The sequence below is a fragment of the Rhinichthys klamathensis genome, unplaced genomic scaffold (assembly GCF_029890125.1).
Source record: "Rhinichthys klamathensis goyatoka isolate OS25496 unplaced genomic scaffold, OSU_Roscu_1.1 h1tg000209l_1, whole genome shotgun sequence".
In the NCBI taxonomy this organism is placed as follows: domain Eukaryota; kingdom Metazoa; phylum Chordata; class Actinopteri; order Cypriniformes; family Leuciscidae; genus Rhinichthys; species Rhinichthys klamathensis.
In genome coordinates, this window is record NW_026606734.1 from 2,083,992 (window position 1) to 2,109,000 (window position 25,009).

Sequence of the window (25,009 nt, forward strand, 5' to 3'; positions counted from 1 at the left end):
TCACCGTCTCAAAACTAAGCGCTGTCTTGCTCTCTCTCTCTCCCTCGCACATATTAATCAAAATAATTCGACACGATGGTAAGGTCGGGAGACTAAAGTTTCATGTGGAGCATTCGGAGTTTTTTTTTTTTTTTTTCTGAATTACCGCTGGGTGTAAATTGTGGTAAAATACGTTGCCTTATCTTCTCTGAATCGTTCCGCACATTCAGCTGACATAAACCACACTTTAAATAAACGAAAAAAACTATCCAGTCATGAAATGTTTTCTGTGATGACAGTGGAATGTAACCGCCTGGATAAACACACAACGCGCACACGTCCGATAATGACACGTCCAATTCGCGAACTAATGACTCATTTGAACCGATTCGTTTTAATGAATGGTTAAAACAACTGATCTGTCTGAATCGGTGTATAACTAATCGTTAACACTTTGTAATAAGGTTTCATTTATTACATAAAACAAATAAAAACACTTGTTTTTCCCCCCCGAAAAAGCATGACTACTTTTTTCCACACAATGCTATCATGAATCGATAAGAGAATCGTTAAAGAATCGGATCGATAAGCAGAATCGTCAGTGGCATTGATATTGATAAAATCTTATGTTTCTTATGATAACTGAGATAATGCTGCTAAATTTATTTATTTTTTTACCTTGAATGTCATTGCTCTAATTTATTTTTTATATTTTTCATATTTCATATTTTGTTCAAATGGTTATTATAGCCTATCTGCTGTTCAAATGTTCATTTATTAGTGTGTTATGATTGGAATGTTGTCCCAGTTTTAAAATAAAGCACAGCAATGATATTTGAGAGTGTTTCTCCCTTTTCAGGAAAAGTATCGAAAAAGTATCGAAATCGCAATTCTTGACTTGGTATCGGTATCGAAACAATAATTTTGGTATCGTGACAACACTAGTCTTTATTCAGTCACAGCAGTTATTATCAGTGAATAGTGACTTAAATTATGGTTATGCAAAGTGTCCTTTTTTGAAGCTTGAAAGCTTCAGTCTCCACTCGCATTGCATTGGAATTCCTCCTTTTGTGTTTGGAACGGCTTTGGAATGACATGAAGGGGAGAAAATGACATAATTTTAATTCAGAGAACTGTTCCTTTAATCCTGAGTTGTCTTTTATGAAATCCTGCAGTGAAAAAGTCTCCTAGAGTGTGATGTTTTATTTGAGTTGTGAAGCAGCAGAATCGTGTCTTGGTAACCTTCTCTTGTAGCGGTGTGTTGATGTATGGCTGTATACATTTACTGCGGTCACGGTGAGCTGCTCTATTCATCAGTGGTAAATAATAATGCTGCACTTACTGACCCACAATGATTGATTTTATTGCTCTTAGGTTGAGCTAGTGTACTTGCGGTAGAGTGTTTGGGGTTTGTTGTGCGCAGGTGGACGGCTGTTAAGATGGACAGATTCAACTGCTGTATTTCTGCTGTCAAAAAAATGATTCCAGGTTAAGTTTATATTTGAAAGTGTGCAGTCCTTTTTTACATACTTGACGTGTGTTCTTGAGTTACTGTGGCAGTCACTGACCTCATTACTCCAGCTTTTTTCAAATGTCTGCGTCATTAAACCAGATTTTGTTATTATTCATAAGGCTAGCTATAAACATGTTGACTTGAACTAACTTTATAGCCAGATTCCAGTAGTAGACCTGAAAGTGAAAACTTACCTTAGAAGGAAGTATTGTAAAGCTAATGCACGCTATAGCACCCCTTGTGGCAACGCTGAGAATGGAGTGCATACTTGCGTTGTTATAAATGGACACACACTGTAATGATGTTTTTCTACTGTAATTAAAGGGTTCGTTCACCCAAAAATAAAAATTCTGCCATCATTACTCCCACTCATGTCGTTCCAAATCCGTAAGAACTTCTTTCATCTTCGAAACACAAATGAAGATATTTTTAATAAAATCTGAGCGATTTCTGCAAAGCTAGGCAACTACCAACTAACTTTGACGCTTCAAAAGGTTCATGAAGAGATCGTAAAAACTAATCCATATGAATCAAGTGGTGTAGTAAACATTTTCTAAAGAGACACGATCACTTTATATGATGAACAGATTTAATTTAGGCTTTTATTCATATATAAACATTGATCAGCAAACATAAACAGAAGATCAACCGAACCGGCTTGACGCGTGAGAACAAACCTCATTGCTGAAGCTCAAACGTGCTGCGTAACACTAGAATGAACCTCATTGGTTCTTGCAGAAGCTCAAACGTGCTGCGTAACACGAGAATGAACCTCATTGGTTCTTGCAGAAGCTCAAACGTGCTGCGTAACACAAGAATGAACCTCATTGGTTCTTGCTGAAGCTCAAACGTGCTGCGTAACACGAGAATGAACCTCATTGGTTCTTGCAGAAGCTCAAACGTGCTGCGTAACACGAGAATGAACCTCATTGGTTCTTGCAGAAGCTCAAACGTGCTGCGTAACACAAGAATGAACCTCATTGGTTCTTGCAGAAGCTCAAACGTGCTGCGTAACACAAGAATGAACCTCATTGGTTCTTGCAGAAGCTCAAACGTGCTGCGTAATGGGCCTTTCACACAGGACGCGGAAAGCGCTGCGCTGCGCTATGAAACCCATTCATTTCAATGGCTTGCGCCGCGCGAAGACGTTTTGTTGCTGCGTCGAGCAAAGCGCAAGCACAGCGGTGCGCACCATTGACTTGCTCGCGCGCACGCCGCGGTCAAAGTTCAAAATAGTTTAACTTTTGCCGCTGCGCTCTGTGACGATTATCAGCGCGGCCAATAGAAACGGGACATCCAAACAAACACGGAAATCAAAATGGATGAACGGCTAGTACTGTGTGTATCGGAATTTCCTGAGCTCTATGATACAAGTTTGAGGTCGTATAGGGACATCGGCAGAAAAGCGGTGTCATGGAGACATATCTCCATTCAAGTTGGCATGTCAGGTGTGTTTTAATATATATATAATTTGTTCCTTTGTGTCAGCTTTAATGTTTGAATAAATGTTTTATTCTAAAAAAGAACTGAGCTCATGATTCGTGTGTTGATTTCGATGTTATATGTGTGTGTGTGTGTGTATATAATAAATAGAACTCCCGCTTAAAAGGTTTTTGAAAACTCCGCCTACTTTGCTCTGGCATAGTACAGCGCAAATCGCGTTGTATCTGAAGGGCAACGCTGAACCCAGCGGCCAGCGCAGCGCATTCCGCGTCCTGTGTGAAAGCCCCTTAACACAAGAATGAACCTCATTGGTTCTTGCAGAAGCTCAAACGTGCAGCGTAACACAAGAATGAACCTCATTGGTTCTTGCAGAAGCTCAAACGTGCTGCGTAACACAAGAATGAACCTCATTGGTTCTTGCAGAAGCTCAAACGTGCTGCGTAACACAAGAATGAACCTCATTGGTTCTTGCAGAAGCTCAAACGTGCTGCGTAACACAAGAATGAACCTCATTGGTTCTTGCAGAAGCTCAAACGTGCTGCGTAACACAAGAATGAACCTCATTGGTTCTTGCAGAAGCTCAAACGTGCTGCGTAACACGAGAATGAACCTCATTGGTTCTTGCAGAAGCTCAAACGTGATGCGTAACACGAGAATGAACCTCATTGGTTCTTGCAGAAGCTCAAACGTGCTGCGTTACACAAGAATGAACCTCATTGGTTCTTGCAGAAGGTCAAACGTGCTGCGTAACACAAGAATGAACCTCATTGGTTCTTGCAGAAGCTCAAACGTGCTGCGTAACACAAGAATGAACCTCATTGGTTCTTGCAGAAGCTCAAACGTGCTGCGTAACACGAGAATGAACCGCATTGGTTCTTGCAGAAGGTCAAACGTGCTGCGTAACACAAGAATGAACCTCATTGGTTCTTGCAGAAGCTCAAACGTGCTGCGTAACACAAGAATGAACCTCATTGGTTCTTGCAGAAGCTCAAACGTGCTGCGTAACACGAGAATGAACCGCATTGGTTCTTGCAGAAGCTCAAACGTGCAGCGTAACACGAGAATGAACCTCATTGGTTCTTGCAGAAGCTCAAACGTCCTGCGTAACATGAGAATGAACCTCATTGGTTCTTGCAGAAGCTCAAACGTGCAGCGTAACACAAGAATGAACCTCATTGGTTCTTGCAGAAGCTCAAACGTGCAGCGTAACACAAGAATGAACCTCATTGGTTCTTGCAGAAGCTCAAACGTGCAGCGTAACACAAGAATGAACCTCATTGGTTCTTGCAGAAGCTCAAACGTGCAGCGTAACACAAGAATGAACCTCATTGGTTCTTGCAGAAGCTCAAACGTGCAGCGTAACACAAGAATGAACCTCATTGGTTCTTGCAGAAGCTCAAACGTGCAGCGTAACACAAGAATGAACCTCATTGGTTCTTGCTGAAGCTCAAACGTCCTGCGTAACACAAGAATGAACCTCATTGGTTCTTGCAGAAGCTCAAACGTGCAGCGTAACACAAGAATGAACCTCATTGGTTCTTGCTGAAGCTCAAACGTCCTGCGTAACATGAGAATGAACCTCATTGGTTCTTGCTGAAGCTCAAACGTCCTGCGTAACACAAGAATGAACCTCATTGGTTCTTGCAGAAGCTCAAACGTGATGCGTAACACGAGAATGAACCTCATTGGTTCTTGCAGAAGCTCAAACGTCCTGCGTAACACAAGAATGAACCTCATTGGTTCTTGCAGAAGCTCAAACGTGATGCGTAACACGAGAATGAACCTCATTGGTTCTTGCAGAAGCTCAAACGTCCTGCGTAACACGAGAATGAACCTCATTGGTTCTTGCAGAAGCTCAAACGTGCTGCGTAACACAAGAATGAACCTCATTGGTTCTTGCAGAAGCTCAAACGTGATGCGTAACACAAGAATGAACCTCATTGGTTCTTGCAGAAGCTCAAGCGTCCTGCGTAACATGAGAATGAACCTCATTGGTTCTTGCAGAAGCTCAAACGTGCAGCGTAACACAAGAATGAACCTCATTGGTTCTTGCAGAAGCTCAAACGTGCTGCGTAACACAAGAATGAACCTCATTGGTTCTTGCAGAAGCTCAAGCGTCCTGCGTAACATGAGAATGAACCTCATTGGTTCTTGCAGAAGCTCAAACGTGCTGCGTAACACGAGAATGAACCTCATTGGTTCTTGCAGAAGCTCAAACGTGCTGCGTAACACAAGAATGAACCTCATTGGTTCTTGCAGAAGCTCAAGCGTCCTGCGTAACACGAGAATGAACCTCATTGGTTCTTGCAGAAGCTCAAACGTGCTGCGTAACACGAGAATGAACCTCATTGGTTCTTGCTGAAGCTCAAACGTGCTGCGTAACACAAGAATGAACCTCATTGGTTCTTGCAGAAGCTCAAACGTCCTGCGTAACATGAGAATGAACCTCATTGGTTCTTGCAGAAGCTCAAACGTGCAGCGTAACACAAGAATGAACCTCATTGGTTCTTGCAGAAGCTCAAGCGTCCTGCGTAACATGAGAATGAACCTCATTGGTTCTTGCAGAAGCTCAAACGTGCAGCGTAACACAAGAATGAACCTCATTGGTTCTTGCAGAAGCTCAAACGTGCTGCGTAACACAAGAATGAACCTCATTGGTTCTTGCAGAAGCTCAAGCGTCCTGCGTAACATGAGAATGAACCTCATTGGTTCTTGCAGAAGCTCAAACGTGCAGCGTAACACAAGAATGAACCTCATTGGTTCTTGCAGAAGCTCAAACGTCCTGCGTAACACGAGAATGAACCTCATTGGTTCTTGCAGAAGCTCAAACGTGATGCGTAACATGAGAATGAACCTCATTGGTTCTTGCAGAAGCTCAAACGTGCTGCGTAACACGAGAATGAACCTCATTGGTTCTCAAACATCAAGCAAGCATGCTTGAGCTTCTGTTTACCATATCTGATGTATGAGTTGTTGAATGTTTATATGTGAAAAAAAGACTTAATTGGTTCAGTGTATAAAGCGATCGAGTGTCTTCAGAAAATTTGGACTAAACCGCTCGATTCATATGGATTAGTTTTACGATCTCTTTATGAACTTTTTGAAGCGTCAAAGTGGTAGTTGCGGAGCTGTCACTGGAGGGACAGAAAGCGCTCAGATTTCATACGGGTTTGGAACGACACAAGGGCGAGTAATTAATGACATAATTTTCATTTTTGTTGAACTAAACCTTTAAGACTGTAGCTTTTGTACTTTTCGTAAAATTATTTCTTTATTGTACAACATTATATTTTGTGTAATATTACATAAAATCACTGTGGCGAGGTAGTGACTGTAAATTTGACATCTTTGTCTTTTCTGAATTGCGTAATCGATATTGTTACTTTTCCCCCCTCTTTCGGAAAGTCAGAAAAGGCAACTGGGAATAGTGGGAATGCAATGGTAATAGAATTTGCTGTGGTCTCTCTTGTACCTCTAAACATGTTCCCCTTGCTTTAGTTCACTTCCATGTCTCATACATGAATTTGTGTGGAGAAGTGTTCATTGCACGTGAGAAGTGAAGAAGTGTTTATTGCATTCTGGCACAATTCTGAACTCAACAACACATGAAAGTGCGCTTTCGTAGTTAGAAGCATCTGTTCTTTCAGAGGATTTTGGGCCTCAGAAAATCACTTGACGAGTAAATGTTTTGTTTCTGGTGTTGTTTTGTGATTGATTGTTTTGTGTCCGTGTTCAGTGTGGACAGACAAATGCACCAGGTTAAGCGCAGTGTAAGTCGGCAACTATCATTGAAAATGAATGACTTCTGGATGCTTTATCGCTCCAAATGTGTTTGAGTGTGAACGCCGCTTTAAGGTGGACTGATTCAGTGGATTCCTCACGGTTGAAGTGGGTGGATTTATTGCGGCTTGTTTACAGTTGTTTTGCTTTTGCCTTCATGGTCTGCAGCCTTCTGTCAGAGACTCCATTTTGTTTTTAATAAACTGACACTTATTGGTTGTTCAACGTGAAGGGTGTATAAATATATACGTGTATGCGTGTGTGTGTGTGTGTGTGTGTGTGTGTGTGTGGACTGGCTGTCTCCCAGCAGTACACCCAGAGAATGCAGCCCTTCATATGCTTACAAACAGTCCTTGGAAATCCTACTTACACAGAGCGCTACTACAAGAAGAGGAGTGTGTGTATGTGCATGCATGTGTGTGTTTATAAATATGTGTCTGTGTCTCTGAATCTGTCTAATCCATCACGCATACACACACACACTACATGCTCTGTGCCATGCACATTTCAGACCAGCATGTTTTGTAACCATGAGGACTCTTGGATTGGCTTTAGCTCCATTTGCAGACCGATGCTTTGAATGTTTAAACTGGAAATAAAACCAGTTATTTAAAAGCCAGTCACCATAAACACAACCCAAAATACAAATCCAGAAGATTGTGTCATTAGTCTACCTTGTGATTCTTCCAAGTCTTGCAAAAGAAGACCGAGATAATTTAATAACTTTAAAGTAGCAAAAAGGTTAGAGCGTTAGAAAAAGCTCTAGAGTTTGATTCAGTTCTGTGAATCAGTTCAAACTGTCCATTTCAATTACCGGATTCAAAACTTTGATTCAATATTCATTTGTGTCATGTAGCAAATTTTTATAATAAAATATTTTAGTGTGTGTGTATATATATATATATATATATATATATACACTCACTGGCCACTTTATTAGGTACCCCATGCTAGTAACGGGTTGGACCCCCTTTTGCCTTCAGAACTGCCTCAATTCTTCGTGGCATAGATTCAACAAGGTGCTGGAAGCATTCCTCAGGGAGTTTGGTCCATATTGACATGATGGCATCACACAGTTGCCGCAGATTTGTCGGCTGCACATCCATGATGCGAATCTCCCGTTCCACCACATCCCAAAGATGCTCTATTGGGTTGAGATCTGGTGACTGTGGAGGCCATTTTAGTACAGTGAACTCATTGTCATGTTCAAGAAACCAATTTGAAATGATTAGAGCTTTGTGACATGGTGGAAGTAGCCATCAGAGGATGGGTACATGGTGGCCATAAAGGGATGGACATGGTCAGAAACAATGCTCAGGTAGGCCGTGGCATTTAAACGATGCCCAATTGGCACTAAGGGGCCTAAAGTGTGCCAGGAAAACATCCCCCACACCATTACACCACCACCACCAGCCTGCACAGTGGTAACAAGGCATGATGGTTCCATGTTCTCATTCTGTTTACGCCAAATTCTGACTCTAACATCTGAATGTCTCAACAGAAATCGAGACTCATCAGACCAGGCAACATTTTTCCAGTCTTCAACTGTTCAATTTTGGTGAGCTCTTGCAAATTGTAGCCTCTTTTTCCTATTTGTAGTGGAGATGAGTGGTACCCGGTGGAGTCTTCTGCTGTTGTAGCCCATCCGCCTCAAGGTTGTGCGTGTTGTGGCTTCACAAATGCTTTGCTGCATACCTCGGTTGTAACGAGTGGTTATTTCAGTCACTGTTGCCCTTCTATCAGCTCGAACCAGTCTGGCCATTCTCCTCTGACCTCTGGCATCAACAAGGCATTTCCGCCCACAGGACTGCCGCTCACTGGATGTTTTTTCTTTTTCGGACCATTCTCTGTAAACCCTAGAGATGGTTGTGCGTGAAAATCCCAGTAGATTAGCAGTTTCTGAAATACTCAGACCAGCCCTTCTGGCACCAACAATCATGCCACGTTCAAAGTCACTCAAATCACCTTTCTTCCCCATACTGATGCTCGGTTTGAACTGCAGGAGATTGTCTTGACCATGTCTACATGCCTAAATGCACTGAGTTGCCGCCATGTGATTGGCTGCTTAGAAATTAAGTGTTAACGAGCAGTTGGACAGGTGTACCTAATAAAGTGGCCGGTGAGTGTATATATATATATATAAATATATATTCATATCAAAAATAATGTTTTTTAAATGTTTTTTAAAGTAGATTTTTTTACGTTTATTACTATATGATTGCATATTTTAATATTTTTGTGTTCATTTAGTTAACTGTATTTTTTTTCCAATATTTTTTTTCTTCAATCATTTTAAATCGGTTTTGAATCTGGTTGGTTGAAATGATGATTTCCCATGAAATATTTTTTAAATGGTGTTTTTATTTTTATTATTACTTTTATTCTCTGTTTTTTTTAGTGCAAAAACATCTTGATATAATGAATATCTAAACAAGGCTAATATATATATATATATATATATATATATATATATATATATATATATATATATATATATATATATATATATATATATATATATTTTTTTTACTTAAAGTTTTAAATATGGTTTATTGAAATTATGGCTCCTCTGAAGGAAGAGTTTTCATTAATATTTTTGTGAAAAAATGTAAATCTTGGTATGTAATGAATATTTTAACAAGACTTAAAGGGGTGGTTCGGAATTTTGGACATCGGGCCTCATTTACAAGTGAGCCTTAGTGTTATTTATCAGTAGAGACATTTTAAAAAAAAAATCATCCAGTCGTCCCAGTTGCGTAGTTGGCCGGTGCTAGGCTAGCGCAAATCAATGGTACCAGTTTTAGCCTGCCATTAAAACAGTTTTACCCACTCCACAGTAAACTAAAAGCACATCATTTATAACGCCAGACTATCGATGTAAATGTCTGTTGAGAGAATAATGTTAGAAATCAAACTACCCTTTCATCGCATTGCAATATACTTTGTTCCCTGTATTTATCAGCACAGTCTACAGCAGCGGCGGAGTGATATGTTACCTAGGCAACCGATAGAGCCGGTCCACATGACAATCACGCAAGTGTATTTACCTGCCGCTGACACTCGTCATCACTACAGAAACAGAGCTTATTTCAAGAATAAAGCAACAAGACATATAATTATGGCCACGTTTGAAAGCCATGACAATGTTTCGACTTTGAAGACGATGAAGATGAGGAATGTGTGTTATTCAACGAACCATACATGTATGAGCCGGATATATATATTTAAATATAATGTATTGCTACACATTACATAAAGACAAATAAACAACTTTAGTCGATTGTAAAGACAATAGCCCTACAATGTTTGACAGACTGTTGGACCAATTCATAAAATAACTAACGTTATACCGTTAGTTACACTATAGTGTCACTCTCCACAATGCATTGAACTGTAACGTTATCTCCACAAACGTTGTCAGTGTCGATCTATCAGTTATGAAAGACTAGCTTCATTAGCTAGAGGTTAGAATAGCCTAACAAAAGTTATTACCTGTTCATCATCTGTAGCTGTTGGTGCATCGGGAAAGACGGCTGGAACTGCATTCAAACTCAGTGACTTTTTATCGTTTCGATCACTTTGTACAAAGTCGTCTGATCTAAAATGATCGCTACAAATTCGGGCCTTTAGTAGTGTCTCTGTCGGTGTCTCCTTATCCAAGCCTGCAGCAAGAAGCCACAGTTGGTTCCTTTCTGGATCTCTTACTGGAAATCTGTGGAAACTTTTTGTTGACCATCTTTTTTTTTTATTTGTACAATTTTTAAAAATACAGTGAATAACCATTTTGCCAATTCTTTCAATTCTGATCGAATGTTTCAAAATCGAGGCTACTACTAGCTAACTTGGCGTTCCGTAGTGCGATTCTGTTGTGTTTACTTTCCGGCACAGTACTACTCCCGGAGCAAAGTAAAATTCCGCCGCTGCTGAGAAACTAGTTCCTGTAAATGTAATGCGATCATTGAAATATATTTTGATATGTCAAACTACATTGAGTAGTTTGATTTCTAACATTATTCTATCAACAGACATTTACATCGATAGTCTGGCGTTATAAATGATGTGCTTTTAGTTTACTGTGGAGTGGGTAAAACTGTTTTAATGGCAGGCTAAAACTGGTACCATTGATTCGCGCTAGCCTAGCACCGGCCAACTACGCAACTGGGACGACTGGTTGATTTTTTTTTTTTAAATGTCTCTACTGATAAATAACACTAAGGTTCACTTGTAAATGAGGCCCGATGTCCAAAATTCCGAACCACCCCTTTAAAAATATTGAAATATTTTATCTACATCCTTCAGTCTTACTTGTTGCCATATTAAATATCTAATACTAAAAACAATCTACTTCCTCTTATAGCTCCAGGGTGGTATTATAATTGGGGCGTATCATAGACTATTAGTTTTTATTTCTGTCTGTCAGTCTTATTCTTCCAGCTGTCATGGGCTCAACATCACTGAAGATGTTTTTTAGGGCTTTCTCATTCCTGACACGTTCCCAGGCGAGTGTGAAGGAACTTTGACACCATCAGAGACGCAGACGCTCTTCAAAGATCTTCCAGAGAGAATAGAGATAACAGAGACTATCTGAGATTTTGTGCTAGAAAGGCGGACATTAACTGGGCAAAACATGCTTTTCAAAGCACTTGCTCTTACAGTTGTCATGTATTTATTCATAAGTTTCAGTATGAAGGTTATTTGGAACTTTATTTTGGTGTCAGGTGTCAAGCTTGCGTCCATCTGATTCAATTTAATGAAGGAATCAAATCCGACATTTGACAGCTATAGCTAGTTAGGCATACAAAGCAACCTCCGTTTCAAAGATAAATCATAGTAATGTGATCCCTTTATGCTCATGTCTTTTATTTGTGTATTAAACAAAGATGGATTTCTGACTTGTAAAAGTGCCAACCTCCAAAAACAGCCAAAAACAACCCAGTCTATTAAAAGATGATGTTAACATGCGCACGTATATCTCATCTCAGGGTTTGTCTTTTTTCATCTTCCGTCTTTTGGACTGTTGTCATGACAACACCAGTTATTCAATAAATGGAATGTTAAATATCAGACCGTATGTGTGCACATGTGTGATTGTGTGCGCGCTCATATGAGCTGTTTGCCTTTGAGCGTTTGTAAATATAATGCAGATGCGAGTAATTATATCATTCTATTGAATTGAGTTAAATCTTTGTATATTTTGTGAATCATTTGTTATGTCACACTGAAAGTTTTGTGACATGGAAAAACATGCTTTACTAGTTACCAAATGTCAGTTTCATGTTGATTTCTAATTATACTCACATATCAATTAATACATAATTGTGTTGTTTACTGCTTTGTATTGATGTGAGAATATCATGTAATACCAGGGCTGTTTTCTAAATTAAACCTCAAACCTTGGTTGTAATTTTATCAGTTATCGGCAAGGCGTAGCAACTCTTTTTTTCATAAAATCATTTTGAAATTATATTATTTTTGTTTTGTTGGCCGCAATGCAAAGGATGAAAAACTAGCCGACCATAAATGACTTTTAGAAAAAAAAAAATTAGTGACTAAACTTTTAGACCAAGCAGAAGTTGTTCCAGCACTATTTTAAGACCAATCTTGCTAACGTGCCAGAGTGATTGTTGCTACGTATGAATCATTGATATTGAATCATTGGGCTTATAACCTTTTTTTAGTTGGACAGAAAATATGCTGCATATTTTTCCACTTTGTCACTTTCTTCCTGACGACAGAAGCTGATATGTCTGAGATGGACAGAGAGAGGCTGAACTTGACCATGTCCTGCATGTCTTTGACACTGATAACACACAAACACACACACACACACACACACACACACACACACACACACACACGGTGTCCATGAATCACTCACTACAGCAGACAGACAAGCATTTTGAAAGCAGACAGCTCTCAGCACTGTCTGAGACAGGTGTGTGTGTGTGTGTGTGTGTGTGATGTTCATTAGACAATAGATTGAGATAAGTTAGCATTATGTGTGTGTGTGTGTGTGTATTTATTTAACAGTTATTTGTATGTGAACTAAATTTATAATTACAATCAGTTTCTAACATTCAGTTCATCATTCTTTCTCATTGGAGAGCTAAAACTGGATTTTTGAATCCGATTTGAGCTTTAGATATGTTGAAATCAGTGTCAGAAACATTTTTCTTTAAAAATGTACTTAAATAAAAATTTGTATTTATTTATTATATAACAGGGACATTTTTACAACTTTTTGTAAGTTTTTTTCTATGTTTTCCCATGTTTCTATGTTTTAAAAAACAGTGTCAGAAACGTATTAAATTAAATGTATTTATTTATTATGGAGTTAGGCCATTATATATACGTTTTCCCCCTGTTTTCCAATGTTTCCGTATTTGAGAGCAGTGTCAGAAACTCTTTCTTAAATTTACATTTATTTATTTATATATTTATTTATAGAAATTACTTTTAGATATTCTTTTTCCTTTCCAAACCCACTCTAGTCAAGTATAGAATATAATATATTGAAATATATCAAATGCTACTGTATAACAGGTAAAGAAAACAAGAATTCAGTTTGATGGCACTTTTTTCCCCTACTTAAATAACTGGAGCTTTTTGCCTCTTCTGGTGACATCCACCAAACTCTGGTTAACTCATCTAGGTAGCAGGCGACCATCTGTCAATTATCATGCATGTCATTTTTAAACTTTAATGGAAATGTAAAGATATTGTACAGGTCAGTGTGTATGTCTCAATATGTGAATCTGTGTATGAATGTGTGTGTACGCTCTTGGCATAATCCTGTTCAGGAAACAGGTATTCTGGGCTGCTGGCTTCTATTTATTCACACAGACACTCAAAGGCCGCCGTAAGCCTCCATTAACACAGGAATGGAATGTATTGAGACCTGTCTACACACACACACACACACACACACACACACACACGGACATGCGCTTGCTAATTTCCATGGAGCAGGTCCCTGCATTGGCGTAGGCGAAAGCCTCTCTGCTGCTACTTTTAGAGCGCTTCAATATTCCAGTATAAAAACACATTAGCATGGACTACACTGATGCAGGCCGCCATAGTAACACAAACACACACATGCGCACATTGATAGGACCAACACACTGTATTTGAGCGTACAGTCCCTTTTTAAGACACCAGAACATAATATTTATCTGTTAGCACACACACACACACACACACACAGGTGTGTGTCCATTCATAGATCGGGCTCGCTATCTCAAATCCCCCAGATTCCAGGGTCTGATCCGGGTCTCAGCGGGACATTAAAGTTTTTTCCGTTCTGGAATTTTGGGAAAATTGTGTTCATGTTCTGCAGCGATAGCGTCAGCGTTCCGAGCGCTCTGATTGGCTGTCGTTCTCTCTCTCTGTTCTGAGAGTGATAGAGGGATATAGAGCGAGTGGAAAGTTAGCAGCAGTGAGATGAAAGGACGCTAAAGCCGGGATGGAGGGGTTGACAGAGAGCTGCAGAGAACGAGTGAAAGAGAGAGGGCTGATATCTCTTTATCCCTGGCGTCTGGCCCACGGCTCTTTGTTCCGGACGCATGTCTGTGTGTGTGTGTGTGTGTGTGTGAGGAATGCCTCAATGGCACCACACCCCGAGATGATAAATAATATTCTGTAAATAATATAATATAAATGTCTAGTCAAATGAAATTCAAACATGAAATGAGAATTAAGAAAATTAAACAACCACATGGTCCCTTTTTAAATTTGACATTAACATGCATTTTATGTGATTAGATCGTATTGACAGCATTATTAAATATGTTTAATGCCATTAAAGGTACAATATCCAAAAATCACTTGCACAGTGTGATATATTTCCTGCAGTTGTGTACTTACAATATCCCAAAAGTTCCCAAAGATGTTAATTTGTACATGAAATGCAGATTAGTTCATCAAATTAAACACTATTAATAACATCAAATATAATTCAAATATACAGTACATTTGGCAATAACATCCATTTTATGTGATTTTATGGATCATATTTGACCACATTTCACAAATTATTTCATTTATTTATTAACATTTAGTTAATTTGACTAACTGCATTAATATTTTGATGCAAATTTCCAATAGCAATTCATAAAATAAAATGGATAACAAAAAGTGACTGGTAAATTTGGTCAGTTATAATCCATAATATTTCAATTTTAATCAAGATATTTACACAAGATGCTGATTAATTGGTCAAATTAAACACAATTAGTTGCATATATGAATGGTATTTTATTGAACTGCACATTAATGTTTTAGCATTATTAAATATTGATTTAGCACAACTAATGCATCTAGTTAATTTGATTAATGCATTAATATTTAGATGCATTAATACTTAGATGAAAGCTTCCTACAGCAATTTATTAAATAAACCAGCTCTAATTTCTGTCTGATGTGCAGCTCAAAATAAACCAGGAAAGCAAACAAGATGTTTTGATTTTAAATGTGTAAAAGGATGCTTCCAAGTGTCTCTGCCACGTACAAATAACACTGATCTGCATTATGTGAGAACATTAAATGATTTGGATGTAATTGAATTCATTTGGTGTGATTTGATCTCATTTACTAGTGTGTGTGTGTTTGCAGTGCTGTCATGGTTACGGATCTGGGCTTGCAGCCCAAAGGTTACAGATTGAACCCTGGCGTGGGTTCGATCCATGAACCGGAGATTTACAGAGATCCTGTATCTATTGTGCTGTAGAGCGGTGCACTTAACCCCGAGCTGCTACAACTGTGTGATGCTGCTGGATGAAAGCATCTGCTAAATGACTAGCGCCTGTAGTAAGATGCTTATGCTTACCACAAATACGGGATGGTCGGGATGCCAGGAGGATGTGCTCATCATCGTAGGATGCATTTCCCCCTGGTGTGCTGTAATAAATATTTGTGTGTGTGTGTGTTTTGGGGCAGATCGCTGTTTGATGGATGCAGGAATGTGCCATGGTTATGTGCAGTTGTTCTTGTAAGGCCTATCCGATGTTCTCCATGAATCTTGCTGTTGGCACACGTTTTTTTAGGAATTGTGGGGGAAAACAAATCAAAATTACGGGTGAAACGGTTATGTCATTCAGAGTTAAGCACCTGCTAGTTTGCATATGCAAGTATTTTGTTGACTCATGACGGTTGTCTTAAGGCCAATTCACACCGCACCAACATAGACCAGCAGCAGATTACAGTACGTCACTTCTCAGACATCACATGACCCGTCAAATGGCTTTTCAACATGTTCAATCAGCGCAAACAAGCGCCGACCAATGGCAACAGACGCTGGTAGGGGTAGCACACTGATCCGACAAAACCAGACGAAGTGTCTGTCGGCGATGTGTGAATTGGCCTTTAGAGTTATACTGACATGTAGTGCAAAAGATTTTAGTTACTAAATCTATTCATAGAGAGCCATGAATAATTTATTCTGTGATTTACAGCAGATCATGTGATCTCAACATGGCGCCCCATGAGGTCATCCACTGCCAAATAAAATGGTTTATTTGCATTTTTTAAGCTACTGATATGATTGGATTGTGAGTGTACATGTTTTTAAACTTGTGTTTCACATTTTTTTTTAAATTTGGCTAGGACATATTATTTATTTTTCTTTTTTTTAGTCATAAGAGTTTTAGTTTAGTTGGCTGTGACATGAACCATGTTTTTTTTTTTTTTTTTTACTTGCTGGTCTGTTGCAGGGGGAGGGACTTTCTCATTCTAGAAAGATTTTGATTGGACAAAAATCTTTGTAGTGCAAGATGATGTCATGAGCATTTTCATTGCTTGAATTAAACATTAACTGAAATAAAGTTAGTTAGTTTTTGCATTTTCGTTTAAGCTGAAGTACTAAAATAACTAAGACTAAAAACTAAATCTTAATAAAAACAATACAGACATATAAATCAATAAATAAATTGCAAAATCACAACAAAATTACAAAAACTTAAATTAAAATTAATATAAATTTTTTGTAATAATTAATAATATTAACAAAAACTATAATAGTATATCAGTGATATTAAAATAACACTGCCGGAAGAGAGAGACTGTAAATGTAAAAGTTTATATTTGCTAACAAGATTATGTTTAGAAGAGAAAAAACTATAAAGAAGTTTAATGTCAAACAATGTTAAGAAATAAAATGCTGTTAAACATATATAAGCACTTAGACAAATGTAATGTAATTTAAATTTGGCAGTCCTGCTATTTATTCACCATTAAAGCTAAACTGAAACTGAAAGCCAAAATAAAAACTAGGGAATTTTTCAGAGCTGTTGAAACACAAATGTTCCCTCACACACTGTCACTGTCTTTTTCATTAGCGCAGAACTCATTGAGGTCACTGAGCGCGCTCAGAGTTTCAGTTACAGACAGACGGCCAGTAAAGGAGAGAGAGACTGATGCTCTGGTGATGCAACTTTAGACCTGTGCGTTTCCCAAAGAGCTCCCCTCACACACACACACACACAGGAAAGGTTTGAGGTGGCGCCCCGACCCCTTTATTTATTAGCTCTGCTGAGCTGTGGAGTCTGTGGTATTTTCTTCCGAAATGCCATGCATGTGTGAGTGCGTTTGCGTCCTTGTCTGTGTGTGTTTACGCGCTCCGGCTTCAGGTACTCAGCAAGTTTGGGTTTTAGATCACATCAGCCACCATGACGCAGAAATAAACAGCACTGGAGAAAAGATTAACCAAGATTTGTTCACTCTGCATTTAATTGAATTTTTTTACTTTAATATTTATAATTTTATTTTTCTGTATTTTATTTATTTAATTATATTTTATTTTATTTTACAGATTATTATTTCTTAAAAGTTCATTTTTTTGTAGTTTAACATACTTTTGCTTATCACAGCTTAACTCTTTCACTGAACAACGCTTCCGCAACACTTGCACAGTCCTATACCTCTTCCTGGGTCGACATTACATTCGGTAACGTTAGGCAGTTTTGATTTATATGATTTTTAATGTTTGATGATTGTGATATTTTATATGTGCGTAAGCAATCTTCTATCGCTTGCTTCTGTTTCTTCGCCTGTGTTTTGATCCGGAGACTCAGAAGATGTGTAATAGCGCCCCCTACCGTATAACAGTGAAAACGTGGAGTGCCGGAAAATTCTGTCAACGGCGGGGAGAGAGTGATTCATGTGAATACTAGACAACTATAATCCTGTCAATCATTTTTTTTACAATTTCATTTTGTGGTGCAGAAGTTACACAGTCATCATCCATGATAGTTGTTTGCAGGTTGAATCAGGGACATTCACGTTCCACTGGACATAAATCAGTGTAGGGTGAGTCCTCAATATATTTGGTCGTCTCCCAAAAGAGAAAAAGACTGCATATTTTAAATGTCAATATGTGCTAAAAAGGATTTTTTTGTCAACATTTGATTAAACACCACAAAAAAATTTGTGTTTCTAATATTTCCTTTTTATTTGTACAATCAAGATCAAAAGTCATATTGGCGAGTTGGTCGCCATTCTTTGCTGTTAATTCGGCTTCGATACTGAGTGTGGTTTGTTGTTGTGCACGTCTGCGTTTATGTGACTGTTTTTGTGTCTGACTGCGGCACGTAAACAAACCAAATACCGTGGGAATGGAGAGGTGTGAATCAGAGCGTCTCTCTCTCTCTCTCTCTCTCTTTTACTCAGGCTCTCGGTCTGTCTCCATGTCTGGCTCCCGACTCCAAACCAAAATGAGTTTTCCTCTTGTGTCAGCAAATAATTGGAGATCGCTCCTAACCCTGTGCGCGGAACATGATAGAGAGCCTATCAGACACGCATGTATGCTTGCTAAAGAAAACAAACAAGTAAACAAATCACCACTTGAGTTTATTTAGGTATTCATGTCGTTTTACTGCAGTTTCTTTAGTGTGTCATATGAGGCCTCTTTTCATGTAGATTATTTTTCCTAGAATATTTTTGTGGCTGCATCAAAATATTTGTAGGTAAATGATTGTACTATTATAGCTACAGAACTTCAGGATATGAACTGGATCTTAGAATAAATTATTTCAGATTAATTCCTCCAATACTTCACTCTTAGAAACAAAAGTTGCAATGGGGTTCTATATAGAACTCTATAGAGTTTTGATTTACATTTATGCAAAAAAAGGTTCTTCTATATAAGGAGAAATGTCTTAACCTGTTAAAGATGAAAGTATTATGCAATCATTTTTTTCTAGTGATAAATTGTTTACGAGCTGTTTAATTCAGAACATTTAATTCAAATTAAAAATGAAATAAAAGTTCAAACTAAATCCATAAAATGATCCAATGACTTTAACCCCTAAAAGCTTCTATGTATGAAAGTGTGTATAGAAAGTGTGTTGTTACTTTAGCAGTCTATAGATATATCTCTCTCTCTCTCTCTCTCTCTCTCTCTCTCTCTCTCTCTCTCTCTCTCTCTCTCTCTCTCTCTCTCTCTCTCTCTCTCTCTCTCTCTCTCTGTCTCTATTGTTTACTGTACAGCAACCTAACAGAACAGACCTGTTATGCATTGATAATACCTGGAAAGAACTGTTCGTTTTCATTCCTAATCAAGGATTGATCATCAATCGATTTGTGATTTATATGTTGCTTCCAATAATAATATTTGAATCAAAAGAAACTGAGTTTGAAGAGCAGTCATTGGATCCAGATGGTGTAGTTCCAGCATCCTCCAGTAGGGGCGACCTGGACCATCATAACCTGCTCAACACCCGTCTCCACTTATCCAGTTCTTCTTTTGCTGTCTGTCACTCTGTTCCTTCCTTCTCTTTTTATCTCGCTTTTCATTTGGATTTCAGCAGAAAGTTCAGCACACACTTTACACCAGCACGATCAGCCAGAGTAATGTTTGATGTCTGATGGCTCGTTTAATACTAATGAAGGAAAATATACAGAGAGATCCGTGAGAAAGAGAACATGTAAAGCTGACCTAAACTGATTTCTGTGGTCTTGGCTGTGCGCTGGACCGGTCACAGTCATTGTTTTGAGAAAAGACATTCAATATGGAGACCCACACCCATAATAAAGCAAAAAAAAAGCTGATTGTAAGTGTAGATACGGGCCGTTGCGCAGCAGTCAGTAAATCAGTGGTGTCTGACGGACCCACCGCCGCGACTGGCATCGGTCTGCATGCGAATGACTTCATCATGCGGATGACAGCATGTCTTCTAGCCCCATTACCCTGATTTGAGGTGGCTACACTGCAGAGATTTATGGGTAGCATTGAGTCGCTCCCCACAGTAACCGCAGGCCGTGGTAGATGCTGCTATCCACACCCATCAGCAGACACACACATGCTCGACGACACACTCGTGAGCTTTCTGTGTCTGTGACTCACTTCACCGACATGTTAATCGTCCAGTGACAATGAGCGCAGATCTGCGGTTCTTTCATTCCGACACATTCCCTGTTTCCACAGCATCCTCACCCAGAGGAATATTTCATTTCTCCGAGGTCGCTCTTTATATACGGGCTTCTCATGGGCTTGAAAAACTGTAAAATTATCAGGGAATTTTATTTTATTTTATTATTTATTTATTTTATTTTAATTAAAAAAAAAATTAATACAGGCTTTGCATGGTGTTAACAAACAATAAAACATAGCAATTTTATTTTACTATTTTTTATGCAATACACAAGCATAAACCGATGTTTATTCAGCATCCTTACCCTGAGGAATCTTTTATTCTTCCTAGGTAACTCTTTATATACTGGCTTCTCATGGTCTTGAAAAACTAAAAATATCAGGGAATTTTTTTTTATTTAATTTGATTTATTTTAGGGTTAGGGTTATTTTATTTTATTTGACTTATTAATTTTTTTTAGGTTATTGATTTTAAATACAAGCTTCTCAAGGTCTTGAAACAAACATTCAAACAAATACATTCAGGGAAAATTTAAATTAGCTTTCAAATAAAATAAAATTAGATTAACAGTCATGGGCATTTTGAAAATCCTGAAAAGAATATAGCTTTATGTATAGTTCAGCTCTGCTGTTGATATAACAAATGACTGGAATTAGGATTTAATTGTTGAAAAGATGTGAGAACCCTGTAAATACTTGTTTAATGTTTCATAATGTTTCATTCAAAGGGATAGTTCACCCCCCCAAAAAATATAATTATAATTATTCATCCTCCAAATCTGTATTTTGCAATTATTTGCAATTACAATAAATGGAACTGACATTTTGAAGCTTAAAAAAAAAAACAATACAAGAATCATAAATGTACCAGTCCATATTTTAAGTAAATAATGGCAAGTATTTTGGTCTGTTTTGCATACAAGTATGTACATCTGGTAGTTATAAAGGAAATTAGTTATAAATACTGTCCATTTCTCTCTTGAGTTGGACATAGTGAGTGACTGAAGCAGATTTCCCCCCTCGTGTTGATGGTTTGAATGTCATGTCAGTTTCAGTGTGCTTGTCTTGCTGAACAAATGCTCATTTTTGTCATCACTACTCCTGTCACACTACGCCATCACACATTTGCTCATCACTACTCATGAATTTTTGGAACGAATTGGACTAAATTGGGTAATAATCATATGCCAACAAAAGACACATTCAGTTTTTGGGTCTTTTTAATCGATTGAGAGGTAATTATTTTTGAGAGAAAAGAGGATTAGAACTACGGCTCAGTGTGTGTGGACAAAAACAGCTTTTGACTCTTTCATTTAATTGTATAGCTGTTTTGTGTGTGTGTGTGTGTGTGTGTGTGTGTGTGTGTGTGGTTATTTTACATTAGAAAAACTGCTCAACAAATAAATCAAACACTTCCATTTCTTATCAGACATAATATTATATATTTACATATATATAAATATTCTTTTAAATGTTCTTGAATCTTAGTTTTCTAAACAAATTCACACTTGCCGAAGCTTTTAGATCAAAAGGCTTTTTAAAATCATGAGAAACATAAATCCAGTCAAGTGTTTCCAATCTTTTCACTGCTACTCTATATGTTTTATAGTCTAAAATAAACAGAAATTCAGTGAGAAATATGGAAGAACAATTATAAAAGGTCTTATGTTTTGGAGAGCAGTTTCAATTATAATAAGCGCACAGCCATGCGTGCAGACGGGAGCTAAACTGCGGATCATTATGGCAAACGAACAGAGAGAGAGAGAAACACTTTTAGATTTTCCATTTCATATAATGTGCTGCAAATGTTTCCAATTTTCCATTTCATACTAGAACAACCTCATTTAGTTAAAGTGGGTGTGAATATGTGTCTGCCAGAGACGGGAAGCTACAGTATCAGGCTCTGGCTTTTGGGAATTTAACTAAAACGCATTTAAAAGACAGAACGTGAGTCTCACAGCATGTGTTTATGTTCATAATATATTCATCATTAGTTTCATTAACCTTCTCTTTTGACGTATGCCCAGCCAGTGTCCCAAATCCCTGCATGGCATTATGGGAGCTCTTGGATTGGTTGAGACACTGCTACCATGGCAACCTCAGCAGGCATCTCTTCTGTAGTTCTGCCCTCCTATAGACACACAACACACAGAAGTGAGCGGTTTGTGTGTGTGTGTGTGTGTGTGTGTGTGTGTGTGTGGGGGGGGGGGGTGATTGTGTTTTAGGGACTGTAGATTGACTAGACAACCTGACTAGAAACTAGGAATTGCCGTGTGTAAACACGACCTCATGGAAGTCATGGAAAAAGTCATGGAAATGCTTTGTTTAAGATTTCTATAGTGAATTGTAAATGTTCCTGTTTCCTGGAGTTTAGAAAGCTGGATCTGTTTAAATCTAAATTATAAATTATAAATATAGATATATAAATATTTTTTTTATCACTAAACACACTTTGTGTGTTTAAAATGATTTAAGAAAATATTTCAGTTACATCATTATTGTAATTTAGATTTTTTTATGATTATATTTTAATGCATCAAATTTTCTTTCACAATTAAAATGAGTCTAGTATCAAACACTGAAAAATTGTCAGTATTTTATATGTAAAGTATATAAAAAGTGCTGAAAATATGTTGAAATATGAAATATTACATGTAAAGTAAAACGTATATAAGTATATTCGTTAACACTTTATAATAAGGTCTCAGTTCCATTATTATAAAATAATAATTATTATAATAATACACATACATTTTTTATTATTTTGTAAAATAATGTTTTAATTTTATGTAGCGTAGTGTTTTTATAGTGTAGTCAGCTACTTTATCAGAAGTTGACTATTTACATTTAATTCGCAAATTATTATTTTTGTAACTGATTATTTTCTTTTTTCAGAGTTAGATGTTATGAAGAAAAAAAATCATTCATTTTTAACATAATGTTGAATATTTGTTATTTTTTAACTATGAAACAGAGTTTATGCATTCACAAATTCGACAACTATTGTAATATCTCAGTTGGGTCAGTGAAGTCATTGAAGATCAGATTCATTCACAGTAAAGCAAACAGAAAAGCAGCTCATTCTCAGAAACAACAAATTCTCATGCACAGCTGCTTCCTCATCTGCTGGACCATTTCTTACAGTTTAATTGCTTGCATTCAGCAGCTCGTCTAGAAGCTTCTGGAGGAATATTTGACGAGCTGTTAATGATGCGCTTCAACTAAATCAATGGAACAAAAGAGAAACAGCATCACATAAACAGATAAACGAGTGAATCGGGGGCCGATGTGAATGAATGAATATTTCATACCTGCTCACTTGCGCCTCTGCATTAATGAAATGTCAAATAGAAATATACATTACATGCAGGAAAAGTGACTTTTGACAGGTGATGTTTTAGGTAATTTCAAATGGAAAATAAAACTAGCTTGTGAATTACTGAAGACAGATTTGTACGGCACCTGCGCATGAGTAAAAAATTATGTGAAATGTGACACAATTTTGCTCCACAATTATATGATGCAACTTTCTAACAAACACTAAGTGTGGCCTGTTTTTTAACTTTTATTGTAGCAGCAATTAGTATTCAGCAGCATTTAGAACACCTCTCTCTCTCTCTCTCTCTCTCTCTCTCTCTCTCTCTCTCTCTCTCTCTCTCTCTCTGTTTACTGCACAGTTAGTGAAGCTTATCGCCTGGCAACCACAATTAAAGTACACCAAGTCAGCAGTAGCAAAGAAACGGGCTGTGAAAAAAAAAAAAAAAAACCTCGAACACCTCCAGCGGAGAGAGAGACAGATAGACAGAATCCGGCGTGTGTTTTAGTTGGTCTGTACCTGAAGAGCCTCAAATTAAGTGAAGAGAAAGCGAGTGCGACAGGTGAAACTGGAACCACACAGGTATGTGATCACTGGAATGTCTAAAGGCTGTTGAAGAGTGTGTGTGTGTGTGTTTAGTAGTTTTGTTAAACGACTTTACCTAATCACTCATGATGCGTGTAGACATGCTGTGTTGAGTGATGTTCTCAGTGAGAAGTTATACCCTTTTATTTGATCCCAGCACTCGTTTGCTCTGATGAGTGTGTAATTCCTCTGGTTTGAGGTGCTCAGGTGTAAAATTACTCAGATGATGATGTTCTGTGATTTCATTCACAACTAACGGCACTGTGATGGAGGCTCTTGAGTAGCTCATGCACTGGAGAAACGGGTGGAAACACAGTGTCAGTGGTTAACAGATGTTATCAGCGGTTAACAGGTGTTTAAACAACTTTGTATAATTGTATAATCATCATACTTTAGATGTCATGTTCGGTGTCTTTTTTGTCTGTGAGACTCAAAGGTAAAGGTCAGAATCGCAGCAGTGATCATCCTGTCTCCAGCTGTTACCTTTGAAACAACCACACACACCATTTCAAATGTCACCACATCTGTCTGTCTGTCTATCGTTCTATCTTTCTATCGTTCTATCTATCTGTCATTCAATCCTACTATCTATCGTTCTATACATTGTTCATTCTATGAATCTATTGCTCTGTCTGTCCCTCTGTCTATTGTTCTTTCTGTCTATCTTTCTATCTGTCTATCATTCTATCTATTATTCTATCTGTCGTTTTATCATTGTTCTGTCATATCTGTTGTCTGTTACTGTCCATCATTCTATATATCGTTCTACTGTATGTATTGTTCTCTCAGTCTATCGTTCTGTCTCTCAGGGCCCTATCATACACTCAGCGCAATGCAACGCCAGGCGCGACGCAAGTGTTTTTTGCTAGTTTCAGCCTGACGCAGTTATCATTTTCACGTCCTGCGCCACGTTGTGCAAATGTAAATGCATTTGTGCGCCCGGCGCATTGTTGGCGCGTTGCTATTTTGAGGCAACTGAAATAGACTGCGCCATTGACCAACAAAAACCTGGTCTAAAGTCAATGGCGCA

The 25,009-nt window shown here is 38.0% G+C and overlaps 1 protein-coding gene across 4 annotated transcripts in view; it reads left to right on the forward strand.

Moving 5' to 3' along the window:
• Positions 1 to 25,009, forward strand: part of LOC130096982 (ankyrin repeat and fibronectin type-III domain-containing protein 1) — a 90,093-nt gene that overhangs the window by 25,593 nt on the left and 39,491 nt on the right. Inside the window, exon 1 of one of the 4 annotated variants that reach the window (XM_056263678.1) lies at positions 23,691 to 23,976. The exons of the other annotated variants lie outside the window; for them this stretch is intronic. The gene's annotated coding sequence lies outside the window, so the exon portion shown is untranslated. Of the gene's footprint in view, positions 1 to 23,690; positions 23,977 to 25,009 lie in introns of those variants that run through there. 4 annotated transcript variants of the gene reach the window in all.